Here is a 13,191-nt window from a genome sequence, read left to right as displayed (position 1 = left end):
GTTTTATTGAATTTCTCTTTAAATACCTGAATTGTTACTGTGAAGGGCTGGCTAGGATATAGATTTTCACAAAACATATTTCATCTAGTCCCCTTTGTAAAAATATAACAAGGTCATTTTACGTTTTTAAACCACTTCTGTAAAGTGGTTTAAAAATGCAAAGTGAGCTTAAATGCTACTCTTAACTCTTCCTAACTCTTCTACTGGGAAATCCTAGAAAACTGAACTAATGAAATGCAATTTATACTCTTTAAATTCTAATTATAACTGTCACATTAAATTGAAGGTGAAACCAAAACTGCTGTATCTCTTAAGTGAGTCAAGCGATGCACTGTATCATACGTGTTATTTAATGTGTGAGTGTAAAAGTCAAGTTCCCGGCAGAAATCGAGGTGCCTCTATTCGGTCTTCTGGGAATGTATAAATTAACCATTCTGCCCCAAGCGGTCCTCCTCCCTTCCTCCCTCCGCCCTATTTTAAATGTAGATAGGGCGTCTCAAGTCTTTTGAATTTGAAGGGCTGCTATCTCGGCCCCATTCTTTTCATCATCCTGTTTTGAATGACACTGAGCACGTATGGATTCTTTTATAAAAGCACCCCCTGGATGCAGGGCTCCGTTCTCCCGGAGGCTTGCTAATTTTGCATAGCAATTAGTACTGACTTCTCAAAATGGGCTATCCAAATACAGCTCCAGAATGTTCCACGTAGTTCCTCAAAGGTCTTGGATAACCCTGTGCCTTTAGATTTCAAATCCGAAGGGAAGGAACTCCCATAATTACTAAATTCCCAACTGGAGTGGTCCGGAGGAGGATACGGTAATCCAAAACTATACGTTAATTCAAACCCTCCCGGCGACTGGCCAGCAAGGAGCCAGCATATGCCTTCTTTTAAAATCTATTCTACCTATTCACTGACCGCGCAGGGCTGGGCCACATGGTCCTCTCTTGCAGCCAGTCAGCTGTGAGCAGCAGATGGGATCATTTGCATTTTTCTTTTTATATTTACTCCGACCGGCAAATTAAAGGATTAAAAAAAAAAACCAAAAAACTACATTCTCATCGTTTGCCTAAAATATAATCGTGGTTTAACTGTTGGATTGGGCTTCCCTGACCCTCACGCCACACCCCTTCAAGTCGCTAAGACTTAAGGAAATACTCGAGGGGTAGGCTTCGTTTTAATCAACTTGGAATCTACAGTCCGGGAGTCAGGAGGAGAAAGAATCCGCCCTTATTGAATTGGTGACTCGTGTTTTTCTATTTTAAGCGCCCGGCGCAGATATCCCGTGGCTTGTGGGTCTGCGAGCGCGCGCACTTCTGAAATCTCTCGCTCCGTAGCCTCAAACCTCAAAACTTCGGGTTACAAGTAGAAGGCAGATTTTCAGCACAGGCTTACAACAGAGGGCGGCCACCCTGCTGGGGGAGTGGCCAGAGCCAGCGTTTCCCAGCGCCCGAGTCGCTCTCCCGCGCCCCGCCTGACTCCATGCCGGCTCCGCGGGGCCTCGGGGGCCACCCGGGTCCCGGCGCCCCGAGGTCTTTGTGCGGATTGCGGCGCGGGAACACCCGCCCAGGGGGCCAGGGCCACGATCAGGATGCCAAAAACTCGGGAGAGACGCGGGCGCCAAGGGAGGAGACGACCCGCAGAGTCGCCGTCCCGCAGAGAAAAAAAAAAAAAAAAAAAAAAGTCGAAAAAGAGGCTTTTCAGGTCAAACTCCTCGGGTTTGAGCAACCACGTTTTAGAGCAATGACTCGCAGGGGGAGAACACACGGTGTGCAGGGGACATTGTTAGGCAGCGCTGCCCGGGCGCGCCGTGGGTTTCTCAGCCGCCGCCGCCCCCACCGCGGGCCGCCGGCGCGGGCCCACGTGGAGCGGCGCGGCGCTGGACGAGCGCGCAGGGCCGCCCGGGTCCCCGGAGTGCGCGCCCCAGCTCCCCGCCGCGGCCGTTCACGCCCGAGCGCCGCCGCCGGTCCCGCGTGTGCCCCGCTGAGGGGGAGGGGCGGGCCAGGGGTGGGGGCGGAGGGGTTGTGGTTCCACTGCAGCGGGGGCTCCTGTGTCCTTGTGCGGAAATGACACACGGAGTCCCGTCACGTCACGCGAGAGCGCAGCGCACGGACACACACAAAGAGAGGGGAAAATACACGGCGCCCTCCCGCCGCCCCCAGCAACTCCCCGGGCCGCCCCGGCCAGGCCCTCCGCGCGCGGCCCCCGCTCTCCGGCCCCGCGCTCCCCCACCCCCCCACGTGGCGCCCAAACTCGGCGCGGGCCCGCTCTGCAAAGTACAGAACTCGCGTCCCAGGTAAGTGCGGGGCGGATCAAGCCGGCCGCGCGGTGGCGGCTCCGGGGCAGACGGACGGGCGAGTGGCTGCAACATCCATGCCGGGGTGGGGGCGGGAGCAGGGGAGGGGACGCGAAGGGGGGCTGCCCCGAGCGCGCCCGCCGGGAGGAGCGCCCACCCCCGCGCAGGGCCGAGTCGCCGGAGCGGGCGCCCGGCGCCCACGGGCTCGCCGCGCCCATTGTGCCGCGCGCCCCTTTGTGCCCGCTCGGAACGCGGCGGCTCCATGGCGTTCCGGGGAGCACGCGCGCCGCCCGGGGGCGGCGGGGGGACGCGGAGTGGAACGGTCCGCGCCGCCCGCCCCACTCGCGCCGTGCGCGGGCCCCGCACCCCCGCCTGGCGCCGGGATGGAGCGGCCGGGGCCGCCGGAAGGCTCGGCGGAGCCCGCGGTGGGCTCGGCGCTCGCGCTCGGCCGGGCTTCGGCGGGGCACGGCTTGGCGTGTAGAAGGGGGTGTCAGAGCAGGAGCAGGGGGCGGGGACTGGAGGGTGATGCGGAGCGGGGAGCTGGAGGCCGGAGGAGCCGCCGTTCGGAGGGACGCTGCCTCCGGAGTCTGCAAATGGAGCAAGGCAGGCAGGCAGGCCGGCGGCGGCGGCGGCGACGGCGGCGGCCGGGAGCGGACGGGGACGGGCCCCGCCGCCAGGGGGCGCGGCGCTCCCTCCCCGGCCGTCCACGGCGCGGTTCGCGGTTCCCGCTGCCCGGGAGCTGGAGGCGGGCCCGGCGCCCTGGGTGTGCACCCGGGCTGGCGCGAGGCCTTCCCGGTCAGCCGCGGACCTGGAGCCCAGGGCGCTCGTTGCTCCTCGTGATCGCCCGCCCCCTTTCCCTTTTTATTGTAAACGTGATTTCCCACGCAGACTTTGCCCTCCCCTATCGGTGAGCTGTGCTGCAGTGCTTGTGATGGCCTTGTGTGCCGCGACATACCGTTTTTTACAAGGTGTTTTTACAGGGGTGTAAGAGTTTGATTGCTCAGGTGGCACGTCTGGAAGAATTTTACACGCGAAGGCTAACCAGCCTAGGGTGCACGGAATAGGGCTAAGCGCTTCAGAGTTGGTAGTGTTCAACTTCACTTTCTTAAAGTGACTTTTGAATGTTTACCGTGCCTGAAAGCTGCGGCTGCAGGAAACTGAGGCAAGGAAGTGAGCTCTCTGGCTTGTTCGGTCTATGAGAGAGGGATGGAGGAGATCTTTTGTTATCTGCACTCCCAATCCCCTCAGTTTTTGTTTGTTTTGTTTCATCATCCGTCCCTAGTTAATGGTTTCGTATCACCGTACAGAACTCTGGCAGCTTCTCTCACCCTTCCTGCTGAGATGTGTGCAAGATCTTGTATCTTCTTGACACTTTTTCCTCCCCAGCCACCAACCTAGTGTCTGACAATGTAGTAGGTGCTCAGTAAATATTTGCTAAATGAATGGAGACCCTCTTGGATTCCAGAAGAAAGGTGGGGTTAGTGCAGCCCGTTTCTACTAGTGGGTTAGCTGGTGTATGTGTGGCCCTTGAAATGAAATTCACGGATAAAACCAGAGCCTTTAACGTCTGTCATGTAAAAACTCCACCACTGAATGTGAGTTTTACTAGAGACACTCATCCCTTTGCTGAAGTAATTTAACAGACACGTTTTATGTCCTTCCTTTCCCCCACCACACACAGAGCACTAGAGCAAAGAAGAGAGACCAGTTATGACTAGTACACAAGGTGATCATCCCAATAACCTATTTAGGGTGCCACTTTTATTCATTTATTCATGCTATCCCTTTTGGTCACTTCTAGGTTCCTGAGCACGCCTTACATGAGCAAAGGAATTGCAGAATGTATAATAATTAGGAATTTGAATCAATGCTGACATAGGTTTGATTAGGTGAAAATGTAATCTGAAAAATGTCCCACCTGTCACTTTTTAGAGCTGACTGAAAAGCCCCTGAAACAGTGAAGAAAGAAACAATAAGCTTTTATGAATTGAATTGACACCATGATGAAAACTCTGGGGATGTGTCTTTTAAATACCTCAAATTTTGTAATGTAGAAACACGTGAAGGTTGCTAGCCAACCAGCAAAAATAACTTGGTGTCCGTGTATGGGAGGTTGGGGTTTAGCATTTTTTTCCTGGCACCCAATTGTGATAACAGGTGGTGAATTATGGTTGCCACCCTTGTTATTCATTGTGTCCATTATTGGCTCAGGTAAGTTTGGGGGATTCATTCGTAGAATTAATCTTCTGGTTCATGGGACTTTTCTGTATCAGCCCCCTTGGTGGTGGTTACAGGGATGTATACATATGTGCTATCTTTCATGGAACTGCACACCCTTCCCCCCCAGAGAGTAAATTACTGTACGCCAATTTTTTAAAATAAAATTTAAAGGGGCGCCTGGGTGGCTCGGTTGGTTGAGCATCTGACTTCAGCTCAGGTCATAACATCAAGGTTCATGAGTTCGAACCCCGTACTGGCCTCTCTGCTGACAGCGCTGAGCCCTCTTGGTATCCTCTGTCCCCCTCTCTCTCTGCCCCTCCCCTGCTGGTGCCGTCTTTCCCTCTCAATAATAAATCAACATTAAGATAAAATAAAAAATTTTAAAGTCACACACACACAACACACATGCCCCCAAATTGGGTATTTTATGTGCTTTGTGAGTGTCAGCTTGCTTGTGCTATTTCTTTCCCCTTCCAGATTGGACAGTTGCTCTTCTTCCCCTTCTGATGCTCCAGTATCTCTTGCAACATTATTTCAGCTCAGAGCACTTGTGGTTTCTGGAACTTAGCTGCCGCACATGACGGGCAAACGCCAAGCTAAGAGCGCTCCATGCTGGCATCAGGCCTTCAGTGTGTCAAACGGGAGAGGTGCTATTTCACTTGGAGGGTGGTAAATGCCTGGCATGTTAGTCACTGAATGATCAGAGCTTTTACAAACTATTGTTTTAGAGCTGAGTTTTTCTCAGCAGCTCACCATTTTCAATCCAACTTGAAATACATGTATTAAAAGTCAGCTGTCTACTTACGTTGTCTCTTCTCACCTCATTTTCAGTTCTCAGTGGCCAGTGAAACAGTTGCATCAGGATCTATAAGGACATTGATTGCTCAATTTGAATAAATTACTTACTGGTCTTTCTTTCTTGTTTTTTTTTTGAGTTTTTCTTTTTTCTTTTTTTAAATAATTTATTGTCAAGTTAGCTAACATACAGCATCTACTGTGTACTCTTGGCTTCGGGAGTAGATTCCTGTGATTCATCACTTAACATACAACACCCAGTGCTCATCCCAACAAGTGCCCTCCTAGTGCCCATCTCCCACTTTCCCCCACCCCTCCAACTCCCCACCCCCATTAACCCTCAATTTGTTCTCTATATTTAAGATTTTCTTATGGTTTGCCTCTCTCTGTAACTTATTTTTCCTTCCCTTCCGCTATGGCTTTTTGTGAAGTTTCTCAAATTCCACAAATGAGTGAAAATACATGATCTCTTTTTCTGACCGACATATTTCACTTAGCATAATGCCCTCCAGTTCCATCCATGTTGTCGCAAATGGCAAGATTTCATTCTTTTTCACTGCCGAATAGTATTCCTGTGTGTGTGTGTGTGTGTGTGTGTGTGTGTGTGTGTGTGCGCGCGCGCGCGCGCGCCTGTGCCTTCTTTATCCATTCATCAGTTGATGGACATTTGGGCTCTTTCCATGATTGGGCTATTGTTGATAGCGCTGCTATAAACTTCGGGGTACCTGTGCCCCTCTGAATCAGCACTCCTGTATCCTTTGGATAAATTCCTACTAGGGCTATTGCTGGGTCGTAGGGTAGTTCTATTTTTAGTTTTGTGAGGCACCTCCACACTGTTCTCCAGAGTGGCTGCATCAGTTTGCATTTATTTCTTTAACCTCTACACTCAGTGCGGGGCTCAAACTCAAAACCCCAAGATGAAGAGTCACATGCTCTTCCAACTGAAGTCACCCAAGGGCCCCTGGTCTTGTAGGCAAGGGGCTGTTGGTTTGAGCATGGAGCCTGTGAATGGAAGGATGGAGGCTTGGGGGAGGGGGTGTATTTACACAAGACTGCCCCAACTCTAATTAGCTCATGTGGTCACAAGACAATGCACTTGAAAAAGTGGGAAGTACAGAGGAAGCTCAGCTTATGCCTCCTAGGAAAATTAGTCACCATTGTCCAGTCAGTCACATGGGTGACTGCTGGGATGTGCTGGCCCTCTTTTCCTCCTTGAGCCCCAGCTTCTGGGTGCCAGGGTTAAAGTTAGAAGTCTGGCGCCTCTTACTATCTACTGAAATCATTGTTGCACTATATGCTAACTACCTTGGATGTAAATTAAAAAATAAATCAAATAAAAAAGAAAAAGAAGTTTGGCGCCTCTTACTATTGATGTCCAAGGAGGTAGCCCTTCTTGGCCTCATGAAGGGCTTAATTATAATGGCTTAGCTGAGGAAGACATCACATTTAGTCACATCCAGACAAGACCGTGTCTGAAGGGTAAGACCCCAAATCGCAGGCAGGCAGGGTCAGGAGGTTGTGCCTCTGAGCTTTGCAGGAAGATGCCGTCGTACTCTGAATAAGGAAGGCAGCAACAGTTAACAGCTTTAGAAGACTCCCGGTGGCGGCGGGAATTGCCCTGGTTTTTGTGAGGACTGGTATTTTTCAAACTGCATTTGCAGATGTGTCTAAAAATAAAAACAAATTGCAAACATGTCCTGCAAGTCCCCTGGGCAGGATGCCACTGCCAGGAGGGCCGGGTTCTGAGAGCCCCGAGACTCCCAGCCGTTCCTGTAAACCCAGAGCCCCGAGCCCCGCAAGAGCATATGGCATGGGAACATTCTTCCAGTCCTTAGGGAGAGCATTTTATTTGATTTTATCCCCTTCCAGTTGTTTCTTTCATTTAAAAGAAAAGTAGAAAAGTTACTAAAACTTTTAAAAGCTTTAAACCATATTACTTAATTTTGCTGTTTTAAAGAAAATTCACTATTAAAATGCACTTTGAAAATCTTTTTTTAAGGGCTCTGTAACGGATAACACTAAGTGCTATGTGCCAGTCACTCTCTCCTTTGTCATTTTCACGGAAACTCTTGAGGTGGGGGTAGTGTGTCCAGCCCCATTTTACAGAAGAACCACCCGAGGTTGGGTGAGCAACTTGCCCGCATCACAAGCCGGACGTAGGTGGGGCCAGGGTTTCCACCTGATTCTTCCTGACCCTAAACTTCGATAGGGAATTCCCATTTTCTCGAGATCAGCGGCGCGAGTCCCTCTGGTGGTCCAGGGGCCCAGCTGGCCAGTTGACTTGCTCTGCAGCAGAGCCCAGCCTACAGAGGGGTGCCCCTGGGAAAGGGAGAAAGGAAAGCGCGGCCTGCTCATGTCCCACTCTGTCCCGGCTCTTCTCAAAAGGCTGGAATGGGACCATCGCCCCTGAGTCCACCTCCGTCCCTTCCCTCTTCATGCTCCCTGTGATACCCCCCACCCCAAGTGAGGCTCAGACTGCCACCCTCCCTGCAAAATAAGAGGGCTCTTGTGGGGACTGCATGGGTTAGCATGGGAAACAGACCGTGCAGCTGGAAATGTTAGCTGCTGGCCTCCTTTACCACGCTCAATTTTTAAAATCCTCGTGACCGATACCACGAAGCCAGATCAGTTGTGAAAAGGATGAAGTGAGGTTCGGTTGGGTCTCAAGCTCTTTAAATCCTGAGTACATTTTATTAATAGCACCCTTAGAATGGCCCGGGTGTTTTTTCTCTGCTTTACCCTTCGAATGCAGCAGCACCACACACGGGTTCCAATCGCATTGCTCTCCTGGGGCTCACATTCCCTAGCGGCCCTTCCTGTGGTGAGGGTTTGCCTTACTTTACATCTGAAAACATGACTTGGGAGGATCTGCCCCCCTGAGTGGCCTGAGGTCAGGGCTGCAGGCCCCGCCCCTTCTAGGACCAGCAGCTCAGCCCGCTCAGCACAGGGGCCAACACCAAGTTCAGTGGACGTTTCCGATTTAGCTGGGCCAGAATCCTGAGTCAGCTGGCTGGGATTTGAACCTCGAGGTTTCAGGAAGCCCAAGTACTTCCCATTTCGAGGCCTGCTGCTGGTCCTGGTGTGAGTCCTGGCCAGCCACAAGCCCTTGGCACCTTGGATTAGCCACGAGCTGCTCTCGCAAGGGGCCTGGGCTGATTGCTCTCTCAAGGAGCACTGGTTCTGTGGAAAGAACTGGATGGAGAGGACCCCTGGCCACTCCTAGCCCCCCGTGGAGAAGCACTGGAGAATGTTGTCCTTTGGACCCCTGTGGGACATTGAGGGAGGAGACCCAGGACCCTGTGAAGGCAGTGGGCTTTGGCAAGGAATGGCCACCCCAGCTGACCCCTGCTGTCCTTTCTGTGGTCTTGCATTCAGCTCTCAGCAAGAATTCCCCAAGTCAGGTTCTGTGTGACTCTTTATTACCCACTTTAACCAGTCACCACACCACACCTTCCTTTTTCTGTGGTTCAGCCATTCCTCAGCTCTGCAGACCTCCTGACCTTCCTTCTCCCAGCTCCTCCTGCTGCTTCATCCTGGGGCCAGGCCCCTCAGAGCAGGCCTCTGCTCGCCTAGTTTGGGCCAATTTTGAGGATTCAGGGAAGGAGGGCCCCAGAGCGGGTCAGAACATCTCCTGTGGTGCTTAGACACCAGAGAGCCTTGTAGAAAAGACCACGTTTTTTTCTTTGTTTTTAAAATTAAATTAAAAAAATTTTTTTAACGTTTATTTATTATTGAGAGACAGAGAGACACAGAGCATGAGCAGGGGAGGGGCACAGAGAGAGGGAGACACAAAATCCGAAGCAGGCTCCAGGCTCCAAGCTATCAGCACAGAGCCTGATGCGGGGCTCGAACTCACAAACTATGAGATCATGACCTGAGCCGAAGTCAGATGCTTAACCTACTGAGCCACCCAGGCACCCCAATTTAATTTTTTTAAAGAGAGGGAGAGTCTTAAGCAGACTCCACACTCAGCACAGAGCCTGACCCTGGGATCACGACCTGAACCGAAATCAAGAGTTGGACACTCAACAGTCTGAGCCACCCAGGTACCCTGAAAGGACTACATTTTAACAGTTGTCATCCAGAGTATAGGAACCCAGCAAGGTAGGCCCCTGCCTGGTGAATTGCTGAGCTGCTGGCCAGTCCATTCATTTCTCCAGCCAGCCACGAACTCTCCAGTGACCTGGCCTTTGAGCCCTGATCCAGAAGACTTGCTCTGGCTTTTTGAGTTTTGTCGTGTTTTGTTTTTTCCTCCCATGAAATTTGCCTTATTTTGAAAAATCTTTCAAGTATCTGGCAAATGCGTTGTTAGAGCCTGTAATGTACCCACCAGGAGATGACATTTCCTCATGGTTCAAAACTGATCTCCTTTCCTTCTCATTCACACCCAGGTTTATGAGCTAAGAGTTTTTTCTCATCTCTCTCTCTCCCCACACTGATATACCTTCAGCGGCAGTAACTCAGAGGCAGTTAGGAAATGAAAGGTCTTTACTGGTTTGTCAGTTGTATATTGATTCTTAGACTATCGACATTTTAAATGTTTAAAAGTTAAATGATTTGATTGTACATAATTAGCGTGTTGCTATTTGTGGGCCTAGGTTAGAATATGCCGTGGCTGTATTCTATACTCATATTGTAATACTTCTTTTTTTTTTCCGTTTTTAAAAATTTCTTTTTTATTTTCAAAGAATTCCATGTCCGCTGTAGAATATTTGGAAAGTAGAAGGAAATATTCGGGGGTAAAAAAATCATCCATAATCTCCTAATTGGAGGTAATTAACATTGTGGCATATTTCCTTCCAGCTGCTTTATAGCATTTTTTTAATTATGCTGTTGACATCTCCCCAGTGAACTTCGAAGTATGTTGTTATTGACTGGGTAGCCCTGTAATGAACAATTGATTTTGAATCTTTACACATAATTTAACGCTCGGCTCTTCCTGTCAATAGAGGTTTTGGATCCATGTGTTGAGAAAAATGTGTCGAAGTTCACTTCCTAGCGTTGTCTGATGGAAATAACAATAGTGATCAAAGGGGATCTCAGTGCCGGTCACTTTCAGTTTGTTGTCTCTCCCATGTTGTCAGCATGTTTTAGTGGAATTTATCAGTAAATAATAACAGCTAAGGGCTGTGGAGGGCTTCTGTACCGGGATTTCCACCCTCATTCCGATGCTCCGTTCCTGCCCGTGCTTAGCCTAAGATCCCCTGTAAGGTAACAGAGCTCTGGTTCTCTGCTCTCTGGCCTCTGCTCATAGAGGCGACTGCATAGCATAACTTTCAAGTGTGTGAGGCTCTGTAAGTGACACAGGGATTTGGTTACAGGTCCTTAGAAGCTGAAAGTGATAAGGAAGATCAAGATTTGCCCATTTAAGCACTGACAAAGTTCTTTTCAAAGTAGACTTTTCTTCCACCTAGAATTTGCTTTAATGTTATTTCTCTCCCTCTCCAAAGGAAGAAAAGTCTGGTGGGCATGTACCAGAGCCTAAAATTATTTGTATCCAGGTCACAAAATTGCAAGCATTGGTGGTCTCCTGCACAGCTGTGGCAGGCGGCCTGTGTTTACTAGATGTGAGTTACGGTTGTTATGGAAACCCTAATGTAGTATCTCCTAACCTTGGGGTTCTGAGTGCTCTTTCCTTCCTGTGACTTTTATCTGACGCCGTTTACCCAACCTCCCCTCTGACAGGGGCTCCACAGTTCCGTCTTCATTCTCCAGGCCCTCCGTCTTGACTTGTGTTGGTTGTGATCAGTCCCAGTAAATAGGCTGTGTGGTCTATCATCCCCTGCGCAGAGGACAGTCGCCCCTGCGCAGAGGACAGTCGCCCCACTGACACCAGCAGCTCCCGTCATGCCTACACGTGGGGGGTGTAGCCCCCAAAGCACTGATCAGGCAGGCTTGAGCACATTCCCAACCTCTCTGGGCCTTGGATCCCATACCTTTAAAAGGAGATCATCTCTGAGGTCTGTTGTGTCTCTAAAACCGCACCTCAGTTTCCCGACTCATAAAACGAGACTGACAGGAGTTTCTCCCTCACAGGATTGTTAGGTGACGTTAGTTTACTGTGAAGCTCCTTCTACAGAGTAGGCCCTTGCTGCTGTTGATTCTCACCGAGTATGCAAAGCACTGGGCAGTGAGGTGAGGAGTCGGAAGAGAATGCACAGCAGTTTATGCTTTCCAGGAGCTTGCTCAGTGCGGGGGTCGGCCCTGTTGGACCCCTCCCTTAGTGCCCTCAGCACTGCCCGTAGCCAGGGAGCTCCTACCCCACGGAAGGAAGCTCATTACCTTGCTCCTGACCCTCTCCTCCCAGAGAAACTACTCACTCCAGATCTTGTGTCCGCATCTGCTTCTGGGGGAACTCAAGCTAAAAAAGAAGTGATAGAGAAATTTACATGATATATTTATTAAGTGAGAAAAACGAGGATCAGGATCTTAACTCTTCCAGTTTTTGCATGTGTTCATATGCTTAAAAATTACTGAAGACCCCTTGGAGCGCCTGGGTGTCTCAGTTGGTTAAGCGTCAGACTTTGGCTCGGGTCATGATTTCACGATTCGTGAGTTTAGGCCCCGCGTCGGGCTCTGTGCTGACAGCTTGGAGCCTGGAGCCTCCTTCGGATTCTGTGTCTCCCTCGCTCTTTGCCCCTCCCCCGCTCATGCTCTGTCTCTCTCTGTCTCTTTTTCTCTCTCAAAAATAAACATTAAAAAAATTTTTTTAAAAAATTACTGAAGACCCCAAAGAGCCTTTGTTTATATAGGTTATATCTGTCAATATTTACTGTGTTAGAAATTAAAATGGAAAAATGTTTAAATATTTGTTAACTCATTTAAAAACCATAGTAAATCCGTTACAAGGTAACGTCAGTAATAGTTTAATGGGGGCACCTGGGTGGCTCAGTCAGTTAAACGTTTGACTCTTGATACTGGATCAGGTCATGATCTCGTGGTCATGAGATCGATCTCCAAGTTGGGCCCCCGAGCTGAGCACGGAGCTTGCTTGGGATTCTCTCTCTCCCCCTTTCTACCCCTCCCCCCTCAAAATAAATAAGCATTTTTTTTTTAATTTTTTTTTTTCAACGTTTATTTATTTTTGGGACAGAGAGAGACAGAGCAGGAACGGGGGAGGGGCAGAGAGAGAGGGAGACACAGAATTGGAAACAGGCTCCAGGCTCTGAGCCATCAGCCCAGAGCCTGACGCGGGGCTCGAACTCACGGGCCGCGAGATCGTGACCTGGCTGAAGTCGGACGCTTAACCGACTGCGCCACCCAGGCGCCCCAATAAGCATTTTGAAAACCTTAGTGAAAAGAATGTTTACATTCCTTTTTTTGGTGGGGGGGGGAGAGCATACACATGACAAGGGAGGGCAGAGAGAGGGAGAGAAACAAATCCCAAGCAGACTCCATGCTCAGCTTAGAGCCCAACTCGGCGATTGATGTCACACCCAGGAGATAGTGCCCTGAGCTGAAATCAAGAGTCGACGCTTAACCAACTGAGCCACCCAGGTGTCCTCCCTCCCCTCCATTTTTTGGAAAAGATTTTATTTTATTTTTTTTTATTTTTATTTTTTTTAATTTTTTTTTTTCAACGTTTATTTATTTATTTTTTGGGACAGAGAGAGACAGAGCATGAACGGGGGAGGGGCAGAGAGAGAGGGAGACACAGAATCGGAAACAGGCTCCAGGCTCCGAGCCATCAGCCCAGAGCCCGACGCGGGGCTCGAACTCCCGGACCACGAGATTGTGACCTGGCTGAAGTCGGACGCTTAACCGACTGCGCCACCCAGGCGCCCCCGAAAAGATTTTATTTTTAAGTAATCCCTACACCCGGTGTCGGGCTTGAACTCCCAACCCTGAGATCCAGAGTCACACACTCTACCAACTGAGCCAGC

At 50.1% G+C, this 13,191-nt stretch overlaps 1 protein-coding gene across 2 annotated transcripts in view; it reads left to right on the top strand.

The window, feature by feature from the left end:
• Positions 1-2,018: 2,018 nt before the first annotated feature.
• Positions 2,019-13,191, top strand: part of BEND3 (BEN domain containing 3) — a 36,009-nt gene continuing 24,836 nt past the window's right edge. For both annotated transcript variants that reach the window (XM_045499184.1, XM_045499183.1), the window contains exon 1: positions 2,019-2,293. The gene's annotated coding sequence lies outside the window, so the exon portion shown is untranslated. The remainder of the gene's footprint in view (positions 2,294-13,191) is intronic.

This window comes from Leopardus geoffroyi, chromosome B2 (genome assembly GCF_018350155.1).
Source record: "Leopardus geoffroyi isolate Oge1 chromosome B2, O.geoffroyi_Oge1_pat1.0, whole genome shotgun sequence".
NCBI lineage: Eukaryota > Metazoa > Chordata > Mammalia > Carnivora > Felidae > Leopardus > Leopardus geoffroyi.
Note: the sequence above shows the minus strand (reverse complement) of the source record. Positions and strands in the feature narration are given on the sequence as shown.